Here is a 25,848-nt window from a genome sequence, read left to right as displayed (position 1 = left end):
ACGAGCTTGGATCAGAAGTAGCGAGCCGAGCATGCCTCCAACACGCGCCCATTTCATCTTGCCTTCATAAGGAGGGCAACGGTGGGCAAAGGCTTCGGCCAATGAGACCAACAGGGCTGCTTGCCCCTTTCGTGTCTGGTTGTTAAAAACCGAGGCCGATACCGAAAACGAATGGTCGTCTAATTCGGAACATTATTCATGCTTCACTGTTTCATTAAATCCTTTTGAAGATATCCTCTTCCGCTACCTCTATGCGTTGCTCTCCGCAAACAGAATTCCCCGTCAGGAATATCAATCCTGTTCCAATGAAAAAAATAGTACTTTTCTTTCAGCTGCCTCTGAGCTACTTCGCTTGCTGAGTCGCATCAAAATATAACGCTTTGAAGGACGCACCTCTACCACAACATTGCACACCGTTAATAATAACAAGCAAACCAACCGCATTTGCCAAGTGTCTTTGTTTTTGTTTCCAGTTGGCAACGACACATGCAGCCCTTACGCCTGCAATAAACAAGCACCCCATATCACCTCAAAGGCAGACACACACCTTACTTCTCTCTCTCTTCTTGTTCCCTGTGAGCTCGGGACAGAAACACCAGACAGACCCGTCGTCGACACAGCGAAGCGAGCAAGGGAGGTGTATTAAAGGGGGCTGTTACTCGGCTAACCCGGGCCCACTCGCGACCTCGGCTTAACACGTCGGCTTGCTCGGGGCCTTGGGGACGCACTGGCCATCTCGAGCCCCATGAGGTCAGCGGGAGGCGTACGTTTCCATTTTAACGTCACCTGCGCCATTGCTCTTTGCGCGCAGTTTGTTCGCAGTTCTCGTTAGCACAGCACCCCTTTGATATTACTACAGGAAGAAACTCCACGCGAGGTCAGTTTCCTCTAGAGACTAGGATATCTTCGCATCCCATTCGCTCGGTAAGTCTAAAACCACTTTGTAAGTGAAACATGAAATAGATAGATGAATGCTTTATCTTCCCATTTATCCTTCCCTATGAGTGACATGTTCCATTTGCGAAATTTTCCCATTTGCATAAACTTGAGAAACGAGATTTCCCGTAAGAGGATATTCGGGGACTCTTAGGGCATACTGCGAACCAAAATTATCACCGTTTTCCAAATTTCCAGATCTAAGGGAAAATGGGCATTAGAAGAAAAGTTCAGGTAACGTGAAGTTATGTATATAGTTACGTTAACTGTCGGTTACTGCATGTAACGTCACTTTCCTTTACTTCCGAAATCTGGGTACAGGAAGTAGCCATCAAATTTTAACTGATACATAAAAATGAAACGTGGCCGTAAACGAAATTTCGAGCTCCACTTCGGCGGCCGACAGCCAGAGCTGTTAACAATATCAATCGCCACTGTACTGCGCTGACATCGCACAGCACACGAAGAGGCGTCCGTGTACTGTGCAATGTAAGCGCAGGTCAAAGATCCCCAGGTGGTCGAAATTGCTCCGCAGTTCTCCACTACGGCTCTTCTTTCTTTTTTTCCACTTTCACTCCCACCTTCCTCCCTTCCCTTACGGTGCGGTTCAAGTGTCCACAGAAACAAGCGCGACAGATACTGCGCCTTTCCCTTCCTGTGAACCAATTATTATTATTATATTATTAATTCTTTTTCTCGTATAGAAGCGGACCCTGATAACAGTTCGTGCGCCACAGATAAGGCTCAGCGGTGGATCTAAACAGCATCAATCTACTTGCTCATTCGCAATGTAGACGTAAAGTCTTGGCTAAAGTCATTAGGCAAAGGGGCTTTTCGCTTCAGCCACACAATGAAGGCTTCACGGTACCATTAAGGGCCAAAGGTCCTCGGAATGAAGGGGGTTTCTTGTCGCTCAACGAAAGCTACCTGCTAGAGTTGCGCATTGAATGCAACGCAACAAGGAGCGTTCAAGGGGCATTAATTTCCATTACAAATGAATTATGTGGTTTGAAGACTTTTGACAGGCTGTGTGCGTATGTTATTATGGACAAACGCAACTCTCTCTCGCGCACAAAGAAGCGAGGACTTCCACCGCCGAGTTTACACAGTCGCATGTTTTTGCGCGTGCGCTGCTTATTTCGAAGCACTGTTTCTGCGGTTTTCCTGTCACTGTACAGCTCAACTTTCCCGGAGGGATGCATCGCCGGCGTCTTTACTTAGTCATAAGAGCGCGTAGGAGGAGCAGGATTGGCTTCGCGCGGAACTGTCAGCACGCCAGCGGCCGTGCAAATATAGGGAACGCAGCATTCACCGGGCGCGACTTCAAAATAGCCTTCACAGAAGCACGACAGCTGAGTCGCGGCCCGGGCCCTGTTTTACATGTATACCCGCAATGCCCGCTAGCTAGCTCGCGTTCGCAACAATCGAGATTTATCCACGCGCGCCCTCTGTGCGAAAGACAGAGTCAGTGCCGCGCTGTTCCCGAGTCCGGAATAAGGTCAAACGGCCTCGCCGCGTCCGTGGGGGATTCCGTGTAGTGCGGATAGGATCGCTGCTTTTCAGGTCTTATCGAGGGGGCCGATAGGGCGCGGTAAATGCCTCAGAAAGTAGCGCAGCTGTAATGCTCGCGTGCACAGTTCAAGGCTCCCGTGTCGCTAAGGGCTAGTGGCGCGGAGTCTAACTACACCTGAGGCATGCGGCGTTCACGCAGATGATATTGCGAATATTACGCTACATGCCACTAACAATAACATAATGTATAGGCGAGTGAGGATGCTGTAAAGAAGAGTGAGGACCTGACGCTGCCGACAAGGTTCTGTCTACTCATGCATTCCATGTAATCCATTGAGCGGATGCCCTCACTGGAAAGTGTGTGTGTGTGTGTGTGTGTGTGTGTGTGTGTGTGTGTGTGTGTGTGTGTGTGTGTGTGTGTGTGTGTGTGTGTGTGTGTGTGTGTGTGTGTGTGTGTGTGTGTGTGTGTGTGTGTGTGTGTGTGTGTGTGTGTGTGTGTGTGTGTGTGTGTGCGTGCGTGCGTGCGTGCGCGCGCGCGCGCGGCTGGTGGAGACTTTCTTCAGCTATCGCTGTCATTTCTTGCAGTTCAAATGTGAGTACTGTTCATGCTGCAACATAAAACATTAAACAAACTAACCCCATCGTTCGCTCGGTGAGGAACAAAGAGAAATTAAATTGGACGTAAGGTGGCACTGACTGTGTAGATGAGCGGACATCTCGCGGCGTTAAACTGCGATGTTACTCGGGCAGGATACGCAAAAAATAACGCCGGCTAAGTTTTTCCTCACTTTGTTTTTTCGCGGCACGGTTGTATATATAACCCAGGTCGTTGTTACACGCACCGGATGAATATCATATTTTATTGTTCATTTACTTCCATGCTTACTAGCATGGTGCTGACATAATGGAAAAGTCAATCTTTGCGAGCGTAACGCATTTGTTCCGTGAAAGCTTGAGCTATACCTGCAGAACACTCCCTTACAAGTAATTCAAGCAGCCTTTAATGAACATAGTTTACAGAAGCCCCACTTATATGAAGGCGCATCGGCCTTGTATAAGCCGTCAGTAGCCAAGTCCCAAAGAAGCGAAAAAATCTTCTAGGGCACTAAAAATTGTATCCCACGAAGTCCACAACTGAATTCTAAAGTTTGCGTCTTTTGTTGGCTGATTTTTTATGGACTATATTTGGCGCCCTCTATAAGCAATTACGCAACAACGCAAATATTTCGAGCATTCGACGGCTGTGCTGGCGGTGTTTGACGGCCTTGACTTCCGTAGCGCGTCCGGAGGGCACCCAACGACAAAAGCGCCTTCGAACTGGGGCGTCAGCCAGCGTTCCTTGCACAATCGATGCCGGACAGACCGTGTGGTGAACGCAACGATCGCGATGGTTTCTTCTGTGACCAAAGAGAGACGGTACACCTTGGATGGGTGAGGAACAAACAGTGGGCTGTATTACATACAGCAAGGATCTAAAACTCTTATACAATTGAAGAGGCACATGCTCGCCCAATATCCATATACTTGTCACACGAACCCCTTCGTGTATATTAACGAGCACTTACAAGACACCGTTTTCATCCGCTCAGCAAGATTCTGGATGAGCGGCCGGACTGCAGTTTTACAAGTGCACTCCGCTGCCATCAGTCGCAAGTACCGACAGGATATGCCCTCCCATATCGTCCCGCCCAACCACCATGGACGATGGATAAACCTTTGGTGCACCTTCGTGTTCCCGGAATACTAAAGAAATCAATGGTGCCAATTAGTGGACTCAAACAACTTACTCTGGCGCACATCTGGTCAGATTATCCTAATTATATTCACGTATACACCGATGGATCTGTGTCAGCACAGGCATCCGCTGCAGCTGTGGTCATACCAGCTCAGAAAACGACTCTGCATTTCCTTTTGGGACATACTTCTACATCAACCGCTGCTGAACCTGTAGCCATTCGGGAATCTATTCGCTACATATGTGGGGAACCACCTCAAAAATGGTGCATATTCACGGACTCAAAGACTGCATTGCAAATTTTGGAAAACTTCTTACGCCACACTGCCTATCAGTCCCTGGCACTAAACATTATGAATCTCCTCACATCTGCCCAGCTGCAAAGCCACAGGATAATGTTTCAGTGGATCCCTGCCCACTGCGGGCTCCATGGGAATGAACAGGCCGATGTTGAAGCGAAAAGCGCACTCAGCAATGGCCTCCAAACAGCTGTGCCTTTTTCAAGAGCGGATGCGACATGCCTTCTTACAAGTTGTATGAAGAATGCTACAGCAGCTTACAGGGCCCAGCCAGGCGCCCGACACATTCGTCTAAGAAGGCTCGATCGAACATTAAATTTTTTTTCTGTGTCATCAGGCATGCTTGCTACATAGACTTCGTTTAAACGTGGCTTTCACGCACAAGTACTTGCATTTAATTGGACAGGTGGACTCGCCGGAATGTTCAACTTGTGGCATCCCAGAGACTGTGGACCATATATTATTGGTGTGCCCAGCGCATGCGTGCGAAAGAAGTGTGCTAGCCGCTTCCTTGAAGCGTTTGGACAAGAGGCCTCTGTCGGAGTAACTGCTGCTGGGCGCTTGGCAGGACAAGCGGAAGGGTGTCTAGGCAGTGCGTGCTCTTTGCCGTTTTTTGTGCGCCAGCGGACTTGATTCGCGCTTGTAAAGCAAGCTACTGTGCCTGTATATGTATTTCATATGCCTTCTCCCACATCGTCACCCACCATGCATCTTCTTTCTTCTCTCCTTCCCCTTCCCTAGTGCAGAATAGCAGACCAGATTTGAATTATTTCGGCCAACCTCTCTGCCTTTTCCTTTCAATAAATATATCTTATTTATCTATCTAAAACTCTTATTGATATGTGGGCCTCATTGAGAAAATTTATTCCCTTACAACAGGAGACACAAATTAAACAAAAAAGAAAAGTAGAAACAAATATAAAGTATAGAAGAGTGAAAACAATGAGTAGAAATAAAATGCATAAAATGAAATAAAATGAAAGTGAAGTAGAAAGGTAGGCTTGAAAATCAATATGCAGAAGACTAAGGTAATGTTCAACAGCCTCGGGAAGGAACAGCAGTTTACATTAGGCAGCGAGATACTGGAAGTAGTAGGCGAATATGTCTACTTAGGACAGGTAGTAACCGCAGATCCGGACCACGAAAAGGAAATAACAAGAAGAATACGATTGGGATGGAGCGCATTTGGCAAGCACTCGCAGATTATGACTAGCAGCTTACCGGTATCGCTCAAGAGGAAAGTATACAACAGTTGCATCTTGCCTGTACTCACCTATGGGGCTGAAACGTGGAGGCTAACCAGGAGAGTTCTACTTAAGTTGAGGACAACCCAGAGGGCTATGGAACGAAAAATGGTAGGGGTAACATTAAGAGATAGAAAGCGTCCAGAGTGGATCAGAGAAATAACTCAAGTTACCGACATTCTAGTAGAAATTAAGAAGAAGAAATGGACATGGGCAGGACATGTAGTGCGAAGAGAGGATAACCGATGGTCGCTGAGGGTAACAAACTGGATTCCAAGGGAAGGAAAGCGTAGCAGGGGGCGGCAGAAAGTTAGGTGGGCGGATGAGATTAAGCAGTTCGCAGGGGTCAAGTGGATGCAGCTAGCACAGAAGCGGGTTAAGTGGAGAAATATGGGAGAGGCCTTCGCCCTGCAGTGGGTATAATCAGGCTGCTGCTGCTGATGATGATTATGATGAAAATGCATAAAAACCCCGCCGGGGTGGCGCAGTGGTTACGACGCTCGACTACTGTTTTCAAGGATGCGGGATCGAATCCTGGCCTCGGCGGCCGCTTTTCGCTGGCGGCGAAAAGCAAGGCGCCCGCGTGCTGTGCGATGTCAGTGCACGTGAAAGAGCCCCAGGTGGTCTAAATTTCCGGAGTCCTCCATGCATTTACGGCGTCTCTCATAGCGTGAGTCGCTTTGGGACGGTAAACCCCACCAACAAAGGGACAAACAAAATGCATACAAATAAGCCAGAACATCTCGATCACATACCGCACACTCCTTTTCTGCGTGTAAAAGAGAATATGTGCGTGCTCCCTTCTACCTAAACGTTGGACGGTCGCCACTTCAGGAGAGCTTAAAGGGTGCAGCGGTTAATGCCGCACTCATTTATCGTCAAAAGAAAAATATATAGCCGGAGATGAAAGCGGGAGCACGCTGTCTGGCGTCTCGCTATTGAAGGCAGCTGAGGTCCAATGCCTCTTTTTATTTCCACAAAGAGCGCGTACCGTCTAGGGTTGGGTCCTTTCAATTCATATTAATGGAAGGTAAATCTGGTTGTAAAACTGGATCGTGAAGCTTGAATGTGTTTCGGATCAAAGGCTGAAATTTTTGGAGGTGGCGGGCCGCATTGTGCGGGCCGCCTGTTTCTTTCGCATGGGCACAGACCCAGCGCCAGCGTGGCCTTTCGCGCGTTTCCGCGCGGCTTCACACTCTGCTGTGGCAGCGCCTCTTCGATCCCTGCTCCGTCACACCCGGCCGCCTGATTCTATAGCCCACCTCCTCAAAATTCCAGGGTGGAGAGCATGCGTGCGGACGGTGACAGCAGGTGACGACAGCTCCGTGGCTATGCGTTAGAAGCGACCCCATTAAAAGCATGCAGTGTTAATGAGGGCGATCTGGGCAGATTACTACCGTAAATATCGCTGATAGTTTCGATATGCCGGAAAGGTTTTTAATTGACGAGAGTCTCTTAGTGTCCCCTATTTGCGTAGGGTAGTCTAATCACATCCTCCGGTCCCTAGTTAGTCGCAGTTCGCTGCCGTGTTTCAGTGGTTTTGGCACTCAGTTCGACTGTTGAGCGTAAGGTCGCGGGATCGAATCCTGAAAGCGGCGGCCATTTTTCGGTGATGCAGAAATGCTCAGAACATCCGTGTGCTGCGCAGTGTCATGTCGAAGAACCGGCACCCATATTCTCCCAATTCCACAGCTGAAATAAAGTGCGCGGGAGCAGCACCGCGGGGCTAACCTCACAGAGACTGGCCCGCTCCGCGGCTGTGTGCAGCAGCTTCCACAACGGTGCACGGTTCTCAACCTTGAGCGCCACCTCGAAGCGCATTATGTGAGCAAAAAAGTAAACAATTGGGTGGGACGAGCTTGCAAAAATAAAACACGAGGCGCAAGCACAAAGCGGCCCTTGCCTCATTGACGTGCGGTGTCTTGCGCAACCGCATAAGCAGCGTATTGCCAAGGTCAGCAGCCAAGTGGGCAGCAGCGGTCAAGGGCATGTATAGTGACGGTCGTCACGATGGGTACCCGGGAAAAAAAAAAAGACCTAGAGCAAGAAAGGTAATGACTGCGAGACCATCAAGCGCTTGTTTGAGCAACCAGCGCTTGTTTGAGCAACCAAGGCGGGAGATCTGCGTGGAGACGGGAGGAAGGACCAAACGGCGCGTGGTGATCCCTTTGCGCAATGGCCTGGGCCTGGCGCCTTCTACTAAACTCCGACGAGACGACTGCGATTCCGGGTTGGGATGCAACATAATTTGGTGCTGCCATGTACGATATAGTTGAGAGCGGCGTCAAGCCCATATTTGCAGTTTCTTATATCCAATGTCGCGCATAATTTGCAAAAACGCCTCCTATTTTGATGAAATAATGTTTTTGTGTGTTTGACGCCAATGCGTGACTGATACGATTGTATTACTTTATCAGGCACTTGGATCTGTAAAATGCGATATTTAATGCGATTACTGTTTATTTTGCCTTGCGTTTCCTTCTACGTAGAAGGTCTCTCTTCTTTTCACCGAAATAGAAGGAAAATTAAAGCAAAAGCACTTGTAATCGCCTTAAAAATCGCATTTTACTGAATCAGTCCTGGCAGACTCTGATCGTTAGCACGGAACTAACTGCTAAACCTGTTTCCACGTATATGCCTGAAGACACCGCCTAGATTCAGGAGGACCGAGCCGTCGTCTAAGCTGATGGGTAACCGTATCATTTGCTGTTAACAGTATAGTAACTGCAATTCTTCCACCCAAGTTCTTCCATGGGCCCTGATATTACACAGAACACGCAAGTTCATTCTTCTTCTTTTCTTTCTTTGATCTGGGCTCCATGCTTATATACCGCATATCCGAAAGCAGCATTTCTATGTCGAACGTTTGATGCGCTTGAAAAAAGAGTTTATCAAAAATCAAACTGTGGACGCGAGTTGTAATAGCCGCCCCGCAAGAAAATACGCTGGAGGCACTTAGATATCTCTCCTAAGCGCGGATTTTTTTGCTCTTTTTTTTTATTTGTTTACTGTTTTGCTCTTTTTCCTCTTTAATGCTTTTTTTTTTCTCTTTTAATCTTAATTGACTGATTTCGACGTTGTAGCGCAATGATGAAGCCTGACGTTAAAGGTTTGCAACTTTTTTGCACGTTTTCTGCACTATGTTTACGTATTTTGCCCAATTTCGACGTCCATGGCTGTTTTAACGTCTGAACACTATATCGAGGTCCTTGGCTATTTTGACTTCAAATGAACGTTTTTGGCTCTAATTAATTAAATAAGCTTTCCACGTCAGCCAAATTTTGCACAGACATATTTTGGCACCCTCTACCTCGTGTAACCCTCCTCAATTCATTTGTCAGCAATGACGATGTGACACCATGCGCGGACGCACAAATCCTGTCCACACTAATGACGGTGGCACATTCGGACGGCTGGTTAAAGCGGTGCTTTATATCTGTGTGGGCTGGGCTTTCACATATTGCGGTAGCTTTCGACTGTGTGCTATGTATGTGTATGTAGAGTATGCGGAGATAACAGTGACCCAAATTAAGGCAGTAGTGAGTAAGCGAGAAGCAAAGTGCGTGTGAGGAAACGAAGGTCCGAAATTGCAGCCGCAGACGGCAGCCATTAACGAAGCCGCGTCATACCATTAAAGGTATATCCCCAAATATTTCTGCGATGAAATATGTTTGCGCACAAAGAGGTAAACGCCGCTCGACGCAAGGTCGACAGCGGCGACACCGGCAAGCCTCCCTTATGACAGTAAGGAAGGGGACTACGTGCCTGTTAAAGGACGGCTGTGTGAGAAAGTATAGAGCAGGCTCAAACTGCACATACACTGAAGCATATCTCAAATTCTTTACGTCAGCATATTGCAAACTAAAATACCCGAAGATCGGCGCTCCATGCATTTTCACATTACTCAGTATCGTGATCGCGGGATGTTCTGTTTTTTTGAGCATTGTCATCGTAATCTTTTTTTCATTTCCTGTTATGCTTTCCCCTCCACGCCGATTGAGTACAGAAAATAAATTGATTTGAACTCCTGGAGTCCTAAATTAAAAATGTGGAGTCTCTTCATGATAGCTCGCTGCCGATTGGTTCACTTGAATCAAAGGTTTCCCAAAACTGGAAAACAAACGAACGAAAAAACAAGCAAACAAACTGGAAACTGCTTGACCAAGCTTTTGAACTATCGTACTGGTTTTCTAAGCCCGATTTTATCTCAGCAAAGACCTGTTCCTGCACGCTGACTAACACCGACGTTCTGCTTAGTTTTGTATATAGGCCAGCGGGCCACGAAGCCGTGGTGCAGTCGGGGGCGACCTGTTCGAGCTCGGAACGTGCTGACTGCAGCAGATGTAAGTCTACAGAACATCGATAAATGTCAGCTGTAAGGACAGTGCTGCGGAAGTGGCCGTCTAGACCGCGTCTGAGCCGAGCTGCGGCGTCGACAGAGGACTGCGCCGATCAATCGCAGCGAAATATGGACTGAGGCGCGCCCGCACCGTGAGGTCCTGTCTACCCTCTCCCATTTTCTTCCCGTATCTGGGTCAGGTCAAGAGGCTTTCCCCTAAAAGCTCCCTCCCCATCCAGGACGCTCAAATCGACAACCTTCCTTGAAATGCCTGCCTCTCTGAGCAAGAATGTTCTACCACTTTCGCAGGGATATTAGCAGCTTTCAGCAACGTTCCTCCTTGTAGATCGACAATTAAGAGGGCACCGACGCTAGATAAATGCCATGCGCCGACGCTATGCTCACGACATGTCTTCGTACGTCAGAGGAGGTCGTAGTAGCGAAAAGACATGCGAAGCCAGCACTACGGAAAATAATATGGCGTTCTTATTTGGAATATCGTGTCCCAGATAGAAAAGCACGCTCTTTCTGACCCGGCACTTATGCCCGCATTTCGCGACCGCAGCTCAGTTCGCCAAGCGTTAGGTCTCGGCTGTGTGACAGCGCGATCGGATGGTCGCTGTTCCCCGTACGCGACACAAGGAAAAGTAAAAAGTCATTTTTCTATGTCGACGAACATGCCTAACAGTAACGCCCACGTGTGGCGTTGAATAAGACAGCGAACTTCTCCGGCTATGAATTAATGACACATTTGGATGCTATAAGTCCGGCACGCGTTTTCCGCGCTGCACCTGTATGTTGATGTTCTCTGTCCCTGTGTTTTGCGTCGCACTACAAGAAGCACGTCACAACGCCAAATGGCACATGCTTCCCGTCTAACCCTTCATTGACGGCGCAGTTCCTTTGCAGACCGTCCTAGGGACATCTCAACACATGCAAAATAAATATCTAACAATGCGCTCAATCGTGTAGCTCGTGCTAAAGAAGCCGAACACCAAACAAACAGCCTCTCAAATAATCTAATGCGCACCTCCCATGCGCCATCCAAGTCGCAAACATCAGCTCTGCCGCACTCGTGGCGCGATCGCTTTCCTTAGCAGCGTCCACCAACGTCGCGAACAAGGGTGGCTGGGTGTACGCACAGGTGAGCAGCCGATGCTGTGTCTCTCGCTGGCTCGTTTTCCTTGGCCGACGCCATCGATCTCTCAAACACAGGAGCAAGCAAGAGAACGAATAAGCATAAATAATGGGCGGACGACTGCATCGAACTTGCAGTCCCTTCGATGCAACGATGCAAAACAAATTGCACACGGACGACGTGCAACACTGCACGCCGCCTCCCGAAGAACGTTCAGATTGCCTTGCTTGAGCAGCCTTGAAAGCTTAGGCACCGCATTAAAGAAGCTACCACTGAATGAAAGCCACCTCGAAGATACTCAGCTGTGTGTATCCGGTTACATCGAAGCGTTCCTAAACGAGTGAGCTACTAACTTTGGAAGCAACGCCACCCTGTGTTACTACCTGGTTAATGTAATTCTACATTTCATGCCTGGGAGCTTTTTAACGCTTAGTTTGCCGCCTGCCTTGCTCTTGTTTCTAACCCACATGCACTTAATCGCTAAGTCTGGTTGATTACTTATACCTAAATTCGTTTCATCGTTTATTTTCCCTCCATATTTGTGTCTTACGCACCTGCCCGTCTGCCTAAGGCAGGGTACTCAAGCTGGCCGAATAAATGGTTACTAAATAAATAGATAAGCAATCGAACAACAGGGAAATGATTAAGTGAATAAAAGATCATATTCATCTTGCCATTATTCTCCTATACGCAACCTCTTGTAGCGATCATCAGAATGTTATCTTCCGTGTTTTATCTGTGTCCATTCGCTAGAGAAATTTTCAATTAATCTATATCTTCCTTACTGCCCCCCCCCCCCCCCCCTTTCCTCAAACAACTGCGTTACTTAAAATTTGGTCGTTAACAGTGCTTCTTTTTTAAGTTCTATGACTAAAAAAGAGAATATTCTTTAAGCACTTGTCACCGTGTGTTCAATGCACCATGCGGTATATGGCGCGGCACTGTAACTCGCTGAAAATATTTTATACCCAGACTCGTTCTATTTACCCTCAAAATTTAAGCTAATATTGTGTCATCTAACTCGCTCCATTGTCGCTGTCAAGCTCATGTGTGAGAAATACAGCTTGTACGGTTCTAGACACACCTACGGAACAATTATATGGAGCAAAAACAGTCGCAATTCGTGGCTGTAAGCTGTGGCTAACAGATTAGCTTTCGTATCTTTTATGAAAAGTTGGTAGGTGGTCTTTGATTGAAAGCTATCAACAGTCGCTTTGATATTGCTTGATCTGGATCACGAACTCACCATGAAACGTGAAACAGAAATGATCGCATGCCTTTTTAGCAAAAGAAATTCAAACAATCACTGCGGGTCCTAAAGACCCCAGGTTACTCTTTCAATGCTCCCCGTTGCGAACGGATGGTATAATGCAAGCACCCAAACATCACGCATAATACACGTTAAACAATTAGCTACGCATGCGTGTCATGTAACTTATTACGCAACGTTATGAGCGCCGTCGTTGATATTGCCGTAATTAGTGTTCCTAAAAGGACACGTGGTTGAATGTTCCATAATACTTAGAGGGTTTTTTTTTTTTTTTTTTTTTCTTTTTTTTTTTTCGTTCTCCATGTGCGATAAAAGTGACCCAGCGACAGTGACACAAAAGTACAGAAATTTTTGTTCTCTTGGGGTCTTTCCTTTTCTGTTCCATTCAGCAAAATATCTCACTTACGAGCACTGCAGTCTACTTGTGGAAAAAGCCGAAGGACGACGCCCTTGCTTTCATTTTTTCGAAACTAGCGCGCTTTTTAAGAGCGCCGTTTATTTCTGTGAACATAGCCCCTTTGCGGTAACAGGGTAACAGGGCGATCCATCAATTTAAACCAATTTCAATGCGTCCCCATCGCTCCTTTAATCGTTAGGCAATGCAGCGCTCATCTTTATGGGGCAAGACTTCATTTCGTGCACGACCCGTAGCTGGGCCTGCGATCTCGCAAGGGCGGAATGCGCGGCTCCAGAGCTGTTGCCAGGGGCAGACGTCAGACAAGGGGAGCCCGCACCGCGCGGCATGGGCTGCGGCCTCGCGCGGCGCCGAGGAGGACGCACTCTCCCTCTCTCCCGTCAGCTGTTCGCGAGGAAAAGAGACGACGAACAGCGTGAGCAGCGGTGAACAAAGAACCGCACTGCAGGCTAGGAGACGCATGCCATGAAATCTGTCGATGTGGGGCCCCGAGAGCTGGTGTGTTCTGTATGTGTGTGCCGTCGTGCTCTGCACAGTGTATGACATACTGTACGGTGTATACATATGAGCTTTATACATACAGTGCACTGGACTCCGTATAGCTACTAAACCTAGAAATGTGTTACGCTCTGATTTGTGCTGCATTGGACTCCGTATTATGTACCGAATTCGATATGGTGCTGTGGACATAGTACAGAGTACAGGAGCATGCGAGGAATTCGCCGCTGGGCCGGCTGCTTTTATTGTTGTGCCGCAACTAAGCACAAGCACGAATGGGCATGACGCAAGCTCTGCGATCGAACGGTTCTTGAAATGTTCTCGCATGCGTGCGCGTAAAAATATGTTAAAAAGCAACTATTTCTACTACGATATTGCCGCGTTCCTTCTTATGCGATCGTTTTGAAAGCACTCGAAAACGAGACGAGCTACGTTATCACTGTCACGACTACTCAATCTCAAGCGGTCGTGGCACCGTCGACAAGGCCAAATTTTATGTATAAACGAAGTGTATCGCCTGTCTCACGGGTTCATTATCTGTGGCTTTGTTCCCGTTTCGGTGCCCTTTCGTTCACCAATGTCAGCAGCCAGCGGAACAGAACCTTACTGCAGAGCTACTGCAGTACCAATATTTTTTCTGCTTTTGTACACATACAAAAGTGTTCGAGAAAGCCGCTCTGAAAGCAGCTTAACTCCCAAGCAATTACTTGCAGCAGCGACAACATATTCGATGGAAAAGAAAACACCAGTAAAAGCAAGGTGATGTACGGAACCCTTACAAAATAGATCGTGAAACCAAAGGGAGCGGTCTGCATTTAGCAGATAAATATTACTGACTGCATTCTGGTTTACAACCAAAGGCAACGAGCGAATAACTGATGTGCACGTGCTGGTGACCGCGTTCCTACGCTGCGTGCTACCAATGAAGCATTACGTAAATAATTATTACGTATTGATGTTAGTCACGTAACGGCAATTACAGCCTGCGGTCACCGCGGAACACTGCCGTGACAATGCTCCACCGGACAGCTGATGAGACCATCAGAGCCATCGATCAGCGGACTCCCATGAACCGCTCGGAGCTGGCACCGAGCCACGCAGCAGCCGCTTTTGCCGAGCGAACACTATTAGAGGGACGCTTCCGTTTTGCACTCTACTACGTCCGGTTAGCAGTTGCTAGGCGGAGCGCTCGACAAGCGTTGTTTATCGCCCTTGCAGCCTTGAACCAGGCCGCTGTGAACAGTTGCGTATGTTTATTGATTTTTCAATCGCCTACAAGGTGTCTGTCTGGTTGTTGCTTTTCGTTGACAATCCGGTAATATTTTTGCTGCCGATGTGTTTACATGAACCGGAACAGTAAAGTCGAGTCAGAGTAATAGCGCATCTGCATCTTCAAATATAGCTGCATAAAGTGACTCAGGAATGCGTCTGAAGTTGAAGGGGTCAAGTGCTTAGATTACCAGTTCCTCGTCTTCCCGACTGCGAACATCAGATCCTTCGTGAGGCTTGTTATCTCAGGCTTCACCCCGCATGTCAATCAAAATTACATATCCACCTTCAATATCAAAGGATTCGCAATGGCGTCTGCGAAAGCTTCTAACAGTGCAGACGAGCCAACCTTCAGGTTTTTGTTTTGTCAGTCTTTAAACATTTCCCTGCATTTAAACTGCAGGCTACACGTATAACAATAGCCATCGACAGGCGACACCTCATGCCTTCTGGAATGTTTCATTAAACTAAATAAAAAAATCTCGGAACAGTGGCATTATTAGTTGTGGGAACCGCCGCAGCAAAGGTAGTTGTAGTAATGCACCTATATATGTCCGAAAGAGCCAATCCGGGAGATTGCGGAATAAAATAATGAACGCACTAGTACAGTCAGCTGTGTAGTAAACATAACACAGAGGGCCAGAACAATACACTTAACGTATTACAGTTTTGTTTATCTCGGAATTATTTGACATTAGGTTGCAGGACAGCGCGACCAGCAGCTCTCGCCACAATCAACCAATGAAGCATTATGAACAAAGAATCCTGCTTTGAGAAACAGTGCGCCTTGCTAATTCCCCGCTTGCTGAACAAAGCGATTATACGAGAGAAATCGGTGCCACGCCGTCTAGCACTCGCCGGCTGTTATTGCCTCCTTGCACATCCAAGCGCTGAATGGTGGCGCCTACTGTGACGTCAGTGATGCGCGAAGAGTTCTCGTTCAAGGCCATACGTGCACAACCTGCGCTCTTTGACAACACACGAACCGGCGCACGTGGGCATTCCTCGACCGACAAAAGCGAACGCAAATCACCAAGAGTCAGCGAAGCGCTTTAATCGAAGGCCATCATCTCCAGCCACCCTTGCGAACCCCGTATCGGATAGCTGCGCATGCGGATCTTTTGAAGCCGGTCCCAGCAATTTTCCTCCTCTCTTTTCTTGGAATTTATCTCTCACGAGAAATGACGTTGGATAAGTATTGTCATCTTGTAGCACAACGCCTTCTGCCGCCATTCACGAAGAATGGAGAGAGATATGTGAATAGCCGGGCAGGTAAAGGACGTGAACTGCAACTAGCTTTGGAACATATTTAACCGCGGAGGAATTCACCAGAGTAAAGCGATGAGAAGCGTGCGCATAAACGACCGCGGTCAAGATAAGCTATTATGCAGGTGAGATAGCGCTGCGCATAATCGGTCGCAATAAGCGCGTCACAATGGCCGCTGGCAAAACGCGCGTGATGCGATTTCGCAATTCGGAGAGCGCCAAGTATGCCGCTCACCCAATGTGTACATGTGGCGAGCGGGCATGTGTTCTCATCCTGAGCTTCAGCGATGCTGAAGCTGCTTGCATCGATAGGACTGACTACAGCTATATCTTTCTCTGTTATAAACTTTTATTATCGGCTTAAAGCGTACGGAAATTCTCACGCCCGTGCCGGGGACATCTAAAACAACGCAAGGGTGGAGAAATTTAAGAAAATGCAAAAATTAGATGGGAAGAGAAGAATGTGAAATGAACGAATGCGGATGATGTCGGTGAACATACTGCGTAAAACTGACATTAATCACTTTAGAAACTGGCCCCTCGTATGGGACGTAACTAATGTACTTCATTGTAGTGCATCTTCCAAAGCCAAATCTTTCTCAACTATTTACTATACGCGTCATTATCTCCAATACCTTTGAGCTTAGTAAATACAGGAAGCACAATTTTTTTAATCACCAGTAGCTTGTTTTTCTAAGCAATGGTCCAATACACTGTTGATGATATAGCGTGCTAAGTCTCTACTTGAAGACCGCTGACATCACTATGATGCATCTATTGAACGCCTGCGCATTTGTGCACTAACCGAACAAGGAGGCTGGGCTGCTTTTTTTTTTTTTTTTAATTTTCAGCATCTATTTTACAAGTGCACATTTTCTACATATGACGCCCCAAGTTTGGTATCTTCATTCTTACGCTTCAGCACCGCTTGCGGAGAGTTGAGTCATTTTTAGCCACTCGGACGAGAATACTGAGGCGAGGCGAGTGACAGAACGCACAACCGTTGTGGAGGCACGAAAACGACGCTCGCGCTCCACAGCTGTATTCGCCACTGCTGCGTGCATGCAGGTGTCCCACGCAAAAAAAAAAAAAAAAAAAAAAAAAAAAATAGAAATCGTAAGCAGACCGCACGGCTTCTCTCCCTCCTTTCTCTTCCGCCGAGGTCGTTGGAGGAGCGGTAAACACGGCGCTCGCGTTGCGACGTCTCGCCGGCGACTCACCGTCATCGTCGTAGCCGATGTAGAAGTCTACCGCCGTGGTGACAACAGCGCGAACGGGCGCCCTCCACTGAGACGTAAAAACGCGCGTGCAGGCTTCAAGTCGTTACCCAGACAACGATGCGCCTATGTCGCAGTCGAACAGCACGGAGAACGACCGACTGCAGTCGGTGCGATGGCCGCAATAGGCTCCTCGGCGTCAATGTACACCAAGTGCAATATGTTGAGGCACAAGAAAACAAACCGGTGTTGTCGACACACGTGAATAAGAGTTCACAGCAATATAAAGCAATCTAGCCGGCTATTCGCCACTGGCAGTCTCCGCACCAGTTGTGCTGTCTGAAAGCACTGGCTTAAACTAAACTCCGAGATTGTTTTGGTTGTTCGAGGACGCAGGCGCGGTGTGACCTTGGTGTCTCAGGCACGGTCCAGAAGTGCACGGTTCAGAAAGAAAAAAAAAAAGCACACTATCAATCCTCCAGCGGCGCACAAATGCAAGCTTCCTTTTCCGGTAAAGAAGGACCAGAACAACAAGTCGTCGGCGCGTCACACACGGCGAAAACAGTGCGAGCAGCGGTCTTCCGCGGCAGCGGGCTTCGAGCAGCCGCTCCGAGCTTTCTTCCGCACGTGCAGGTCGCGATTGGCAGCGCTTTCACTTCTGGATCCCAGTTGGGCAACGACGAGCGGCTCTTACAAGCGTGCGGTGGAGACTTTCCGGCGCCTCTCGTTGCGGCGGAGCCCGCACTCTGGTTGGGAGGAGACACCCCTCCGAAGAAAAATACCTCTTTAACGACGCTCTTTGAAACAGTCCGTCTTTCTTGCGGGTAAAACTGGGACAAGGGCCAAATGCTGTCCGAGTAACGGCGCTCGCTCTTCCCTAGTGAAGAGAACCGAAGTGTTTGGTCAGTCGGTGTGTACCGGACGTCACGGAAGCGAACTGAGCCTGGAGCACAGGGAGAGCAGAGGAGGAGAAAACAACAACAAACACAACAGGCCTTGCTGTTTCAGCGTCGCGCGACGGCCTGGCGGAAACCTGGCGAGATTCGACGCCTGCAGACGGGGATAGTCCTCCCAGGAAGCTTTCGCAAAGCCCGCCGCGCAAGCGCCGGGAGGACACGTGACGTCACAAGCACTCGCGCGTGATTCACCGCCGACTGCTGCTGGAGGTTTCCACCGCAGCTGGCCGGCAGCGAAATTGCGTTCTCTCATATCTGTTTAGTTATAAGTTGGCTTTTTTTTTTCCCTCACTTCTCTGCCCTGCCAAAGTGCTATCCTTGAGCAATAACTTTTTTATGTAGCCAGATGCCTCGTTCGCACAGCGCGAGTAAGCAAGCAAAGAAAACGGCTCTCATCGCAAGTGGAGATACGAAGAGAGAGTTTACGCCCGCGCTCTCTTAAGCCACGGCATCGCGTTACATTCTCTGCGTCCTTAAAGCAAACCGCGCAATACAAGCTGAGATAGACCATTCATGACGAACTCTGTTATAATGAAATAGGCTCTGAGATTATGGACGTACAAAGCACGGCTGAAATAAAATTGCATATCGAGCGGATGTCATCAGTTCGAAGTGGTCAATTCTATCGCATTTCCCAGAACCTGTAGCTTCGCTGTGTTATGTCATGTAAATAGAAGTAACCTCCATCGTGAACATCAGCTGATTAGCGATGATGAGCTATTCACGCTTTAGTCACGCGACTGAGCACAGAGCTCTAGAACAGAAAGGAAAGCGGGTAGCTCTTCATCTTTGCAGGTTCACCCTACGTTTTATTCTAGTTGTTCTTTACTCGAATATGCTTCCCCAGTGTGCGAACAGTACACCGAAAAAAATCCTCACGTAGCTTAATGAGTTCATGGGAAGCTATCAAGTGTATAATTAACAAATATAAAAAAAGAAGTTCTCTTCGCAGCCTACGCATTTAAACTAGATTAAAGCACTGGAAACCCGTAAGAAAAATGGCCGATTGGCATCTCTTTGCTTCCAGAGTGCGTTAAACCCAGCATGAAGAACGTGCGACGTTCATCATTCATTTCCTTCTCTTTTCGCTAAAATGAACTGTTTTGAGTAACTTTTTTTTTTCTTTAGCGTAGTGGAAGACTGGAATATATAGCCACCCCATGTGCTTCGCGTCGTCACAAAAACTTGTTGCAGAGCTATAACGTCCGTTTTTCTGGTGGAATATTTGTATGTTTTTGTACGTTTTACGCTTCGTATATTTGTTTCCAGTTTTTTCATAAGCAGATTGTGTGTATTCACCTCTGCTTGGGCCATACATTGGCCGGCCGTATTTCGAAACAACTAAATAAAGATAAATAAATAAAATAATTTGTCTTGTGAACTAATAAAGCCTGTGTGCAGATGGGCATTTTTCTCAATACCAACATTCCTATATAACGCCTCTTAAAACATGAAATAATGCCAATAATTCCTAATTATCAAAATTTCCTTTGAGAATTTTCGTGGAGTAGCTGGCATCAACTGCCCTTCAGATTTAGAATCGCGGCACCAGTAGAAGCGACATCATGTGGGTGTGCATGTACAAAGTCTGTAAGCCCCTTCCCCGCAACTTGTTTTCTTTTGGTATCAGGGTGACAGCCAGCCTGCAGTTCTACGACGACCTGCAAACATAAGTTCGCTGTATACGGCACTCACTACACACATCAAACTATCGCATATATCGATCAAGCCTTAGCGCGGCCTGCAGTACCTTACAGGCGAATTTTACAATCTCACGGAAAACATCTGCCACGCCCAGCACAAACATTGTGCCGTGTATGCCGGAGTGAAAGTCGTAACGCACATTTTCGTAATTTTGCACACGGTCATCGGTATTTGCCATCGTACACGTTGTCCGGCGGACGACAACGCGTGCTTCGTGAAATTGAGAGTGTGTTAAAGAACAAATAAAACCAAAGTGTACTGAGTTCATACCGTTAGAGTGGAACCGTGCCACCGTCAGCCATGACCGCTGGTCATGGAACAAGGCCGCAGAATCAGACGTGTCACCCGCAAGCTACCGCTGTTGTTCGGCGTGGATGTTGTAGCGAAGGTCAGAATTTGTGCGGTTTTCAGGTACGTTTGTGTCCGGCGCGGTGTGGACACGCCAGAGTGCGAGAAAAAGAAGAAAGAAACAGCCTGGCTGTGATCACCGAAACAATGCGAGCGATTGAAAAAGAATGCCGAAACAACGACCGCAGAGATCGTCCTTAGCTGTTTTCTCCATCGCCAACAGAAATTTCCACTCCGTGCGGAGCGTTTAGGTTAGATTATGTTTGGTCAGATTACACCTTATTAGATTAGATAACACTATAGGTGCTGAGGTAGCTAACAGCCACCGGCACCAAGAAAAGCATAGAGGATTTTCTTATGTGGCGCTGATGAAAGTAAAATTTTTTTATATCTATCATAATATTAATTTATGTAAAGGTTTAATAACCTTATAATAGAGTGTAAAAATCTATTACATTACTATTTGCTCTTTTATCAGCCCTTTATAAGCACCCCAAGAAGAAGAAAAAAAGACTCCCAATGCTTTTGTTGGTGTCAGAGGCTGTTGTCTGCCTATATGTGAGTTAATAAGCAGCGCCTCATTTATTTATATTTCTCCGCTGAATACACTAGGTTATGCTAGATGACACTGCCATACTACATTAGATTACACTTGACGAGGCTTAGTGGTCATAATTTACACGCACACTTGCATTGATTGACTGAGTATCCTTTATTATGAGGGGAAGGTGCAAGGCCGCTGTGGGGGGAAAGGGGGTAAAGAACGATACCACCTCGAGGCCCGAGTCATAGAACCGCCCATTTTTATACGGCTGAACTTAAAACGAGATTAAGAAATCCAGATAGCTCGTATGCCACAGACGTAACTATAGCGTAGCAAGCTACAACGAGCAACATATTCCAGGAGTGAGAAGCTTGATTCACTGGAATCGCAATTAGTTTGGAAATACTTCTCCAGGCCACTGCAGCATCCTCTTTTTGCACCTTTACAAGTGCTGTCTTGCTAGGAAATCTGAAATGGTGTCGGCCACTTGCATGAGCTTCAAACATGCGCTTGAGTGCTGTGGCTGTATGCTATTCGCTGTTGTGCATCCTTCCCCAATAAAGAGGTAATAATGGTAATATATTCATGCCGTGTTGTATGTACGCGTGATGTTTCACGCATATCATAATATTTAGTTATATTTTACATACCGTAACGAGGGAGTGTTTTATGCATACTTTGTTGGTAAGAGTTGGTCTCTATATTTTTGTGCAATTTGTATCATAGGTTTAGTGCTGCGTCTTAATAAAAGACGATGGGAGGTAGCCAAGCTGCCTAAAACAGGCCTTTTCATCGCGCATGAAAATAAGCTCAATTCTAATTGTTTTATCATTATCGGATCGCACTAAAGGCGTCCATTTTTTTTTTAATAGCAAAATACATGTAGTGTAGGTAAACAAATAAAAATGAAAATGTTTCTGTAATGTGTTCAGCGACAAAAGACGAAAACTTGGTTTGTTGTCGTTCATCACATTAGAGATTCCGTCAAATTGAACGGTCTTTTTAAGCCAATAACAATCGGCACGACATAAGCGCTACGTCGGACTTTAGCTACGTTGCCAGCGGACCCGAAGGCAGTGAAGAAACGATGAGCCCGGACCTTGACGGAAGTCACCGTGACCGAAAGAAACCTGCCACGCTTCTCGTAAACAACCTTGTAACGTTGCAACAAGTACACGATGATTTCGCCTCGGCGTATTCCACAACTGGCGGAACAAGTGTTTTTCTCTTACGAATAGTAACTGTCACGTGGCTGGACCAAATGGAAAAAGAAAAGGCTCTTGTAACGGGCAATAACACTCGCTGACATTGAATAAACCAAAACACTATCAGTAACATGCGTTATCTTCGTGCACGGAGCATAATTTTCCTTTGCGTGCTCAGCAACAGCGGGCCGTAGAAACTCGCGCGCAAAAGGCAATTGTTCACTTTCGTACAAGCCGAATTTATTATACTTATTTATTATATATGCTAATTTGCTGACGTCTATGTAGATGAGTGCTAGCATTGTTTTCACTGCTTTCTAAGCTTAAATAAATGTACGCGGCATTCCTCCCTCATAAAACGTATGCACTCACGTGCCATTTGGATCCCCTATTAGGCTATATTCACAAGCACATAAATGTCGCGTTTTCCTGTTTTTTTTTTTTTTTTTTTTGCTAAGATTCGCGAATATAACAATTTTTGTCTCAATTTGTGTACCAGGGCGATAATGTTGGTTTAATGTTTCCGCTAGCCAAAGAGGTGGGGAAAAAAATAACAGGTTGTTCCTACACCTTTTGCTAAGAGCACTATTCAGCAGGGCGTATCACAGATTCCAGCGGCCCTATATTAGTTGAAAATAGATGCTGCCAAAAAAAAAAAAAATGCACACACACACACACATATAACACACACACACACACACACACACACACACACACACACACACACACACACACACACACACACACACACACACACACACACACACACACACACACACACACACACACACACACACACACACACACGTGTGTGTGTGTGTGTGTGTTGTTGGGAATTATTGTGTGTAGTGTGTAATGACGTAATCACGTCAGGCCGCTCTTATAATTAACCTAGCCGAAGGGCAAGCGACAAGTGAGGCCACAAGTTTTATAAGAGCGAAAGCACACGAGAATAACGCACCGAGTTTACTGCCACATATCAGCATAACCGAGAGGTGGAGCCATTCATTTTCAAGGCTTCGTTGTTGGCAAACCGGCAGAAAACTTTACTCGCAGACACATGAGGCTGTTTGGAAAACCCGCTGGTTTGACCACGTAAGGCCAACCTCCTTAAATTCTGACTAACAGACTGTCCAGCTAGCATAGCTCCTGCCCTGCTTGACCCGCATCATCCGAGTTCTACGTGTTCGATATTAACCAACGAGTGTCTGACACCTGATCGGAACAATAACTAACTCTACGTTCGACCGGCAAAAAAGGACATATTTACCATTGCTTCATTTTCGAAGACTCCAAGGCAAACATAGACAAATATGCAAGAATAAAGTAGCCACTCTCGTACTAGTCTCCGCCAAGGGTTGCGCTGTTGCCCTTCAGAAAGTGAAATGTCTCTAACTAGCTCAGTTGTCCACGCTCTTGGCCGTACCCAACGGATTCGCTGCTTTTGCCGCAGATTCCGTTGATTTGAAGAAAAGGTGCCGATTTCTTTTCGGGCTGAATTTCTTCCAGCATACATCCACGATTGTTTTTCAAGGTCTTCAATGGTACTTTCAGGCCAATCTTATCCGCACCATGCACGGCGTATACGAACGCAGTACTTTGCCGCGTGGCATGGCGATCGAAACGCTGCTTATGCAACGGCGTCCATTGGCGAGACCTTGACTACACTAGCCACTGTACCTTGACATTGGGGTCACAGGAGATTTGAGCGGCTCAAGCTGCCAGTTCGTCGTGCATGCGGCGGCCGAAGCGACACTCGAGAAGCGAGACGCCCCCCTCGACTTTCAACAGTCACGAGGCGCGTGAAGGGGCAGGCACGGCCGCGCGTGCGCGCGCACTTTCATGGGCAGAGCGAGCGAGGACGAAGATTGTGAGGACGGAGCGCTCTGTACAAGGGTCTTCTTTCCTTCAGCGTTTTTCTTCGATAAACGGCACTCTTTGATAGAATTGCACTGGCGAGGCTTCGCTGCTGCCTCTCAAGTATTTGACCGAGAGCCGAAAAAAGTATGCATGACACCGGGGATGGAAACTCTTTCTTTCTTTCTTTCTTTCTTTCTTTCTTTCTTTCTTTCTTTCTTTCTTTCTTTCTTTCTTTCTTTCTTTCTTTCTTTTCTTTCTCTCTTTCTTTTCTTTCTCTCTTTCTTTCTTTCTTTTTTTCCTTCTTTCTTTCTTTTCTTCCTTCTTTCTTCACACGATGAGGACACATGAACACACTTCACAAAAAGGCACAAATAATATTCCAAGTCTGTCCAGCCACGCATATATATGTTTTATCTATAGAGTCCCCCGTATTCCGTACTGGTGGTGCTTTGCAAGCGACTGCCTGTCTTCGGACAACAATGGAAGATATCCGCACTGATGACGCAGCATCCAGAACGCAGCAGTAATTAGGCGTAGGAGGAAAGCGAAAGCAAATCACCTAAAAAAAAACTCTGTTATCAGGACCTTGTTTATTTGCAAGAAAGCTGCGTCCTGCTCTTTGTGGCAACTTGCTGGAAGAGATATTAAAGAGAAAATCTACGTTTTTTTTTTGTTCGTTTGCATGCGTACATTTATTCTCTTGTCATCCACTCTGCATTCCTGCCGACCGTAAGGGGGCGCTAATGATAGTTTTTTTTTTTTTTTTCGATCACTAATGCAGCAGTTTCGCAAATGGAGGCAACAGGAAATTCAGAAAATAACCATCGTTATCTGCTTTCTTTCGTTCCTTCTTCCCGGGGATCTAACCACATACAGCCCAAGATCACGAACCTGGCAGCAAAAAAATGTGTTCCCACGCGTGACACAACCTCCTCAACTACCTTCCTGACCTTGACCTCTTTATTAATGACTGATAGAAAATCAGAAGGACTTAACTCCCTCCACCTCCTCCCAGAATTTTCTCGATGAAATGACGACACAACGAAGATGCCTCTCCCTATTTGTCTGCCGCTTTTATTCGCTTCGGGCGCCCGCATAAATGTGGTCAGTGTATACGCGTACCACGTGCACTGCAAGCAGAGTGCAGCCAACAAACGCCAGCACAGGGAACGAAGTATCCAAGGGGCACGACAAAGACGGGCCGCATGGCAACAAGCTCCTTGTATGCACCGTGCACTTTAGAAAGCTGCACGGGGCGCACCACCTTCGCCAATTGCACACCTCGCGGCCAGATGGAGAAGGCGCATCTCGACAACGGATCCACGCGCACATAGTGGAGCTGTGACGAAACGCCAGCTCTGGATGCACGAACCTATATATGACAGGCTGCAACAGTATAGATGTGTACACATAGCAACCGCCCCTGCATCGATGCGCAAAATACGACCGACGCGATACGAATGAAACGGCTCGGCAAAAGACAATGACGAAAAAAATGCGCGCTGTAAGCTGTCGTGATGCCGGCTTCCTTTTATCTGAGTGTGAGTACTGTGACCAGGGATATCGGACTACGCTTCGGCCGTCCAGTGGTTTGTCCTCCGTTGCCCTTCCCACGCTGCGCCATCCCATCCCAATTGGTCTTCAAAATACGTCTTGATCTGTACTCGAACGCTTGCACGGGCAGAACTGCTCCTCGCCGAGCTCTTTGAAGCGGAAACGCTCATCGTAGCATCGAGCTAAGCAGGTTCGCACTTCTGTTTATACGTTCTTTCTTTTTCTTTTTTTTTTTTCATTTCATATTTCTTTCCAATTTGTCTTTTTTCTTTTTTTATCGTGACATCTACACGTCCCTTTTTAACTTTCAGGGCACCCGAAGCGCGAGGCTCCTGAGATGGAGGAGGAGGAGAAGGATCCACAGTTAGCCGTAAACAAGTGCGCGAACGCGAACAGCTGGCGTGGACCCCAGCGGTTCTCGCTCCACGGGGTCTGCCTGTTTCCCTACTTCTTGCGCTTAAAATATGTTTATTTGCCTCGACATCGCCGCCAAGCTGATATATAGATTTTTTTTTTCTTTTTTTTCGAATCTAAGGGGG

General features: G+C 47.1%; 1 protein-coding gene across 3 annotated transcripts in view; it reads right to left on the bottom strand.

The window, feature by feature from the left end:
• The window catches only part of LOC146184933 (uncharacterized), a 91,012-nt gene that overhangs the window by 28,613 nt on the left and 36,551 nt on the right, over positions 1 to 25,848 (bottom strand). The window contains exon 1 of one of the 3 annotated variants that reach the window (XM_084605907.1): positions 17,142 to 18,176. The exons of the other annotated variants lie outside the window; for them this stretch is intronic. The gene's annotated coding sequence lies outside the window, so the exon portion shown is untranslated. Of the gene's footprint in view, positions 1 to 17,141; positions 18,177 to 25,848 lie in introns of those variants that run through there. 3 annotated transcript variants of the gene reach the window in all.

The sequence above is a fragment of the Amblyomma maculatum genome, chromosome 6 (assembly GCF_055883805.1).
Source record: "Amblyomma maculatum isolate TAMU_Amacu chromosome 6, ASM5588380v1, whole genome shotgun sequence".
NCBI lineage: Eukaryota > Metazoa > Arthropoda > Arachnida > Ixodida > Ixodidae > Amblyomma > Amblyomma maculatum.
This window is presented reverse-complemented; position numbering and strand designations above follow the sequence as displayed.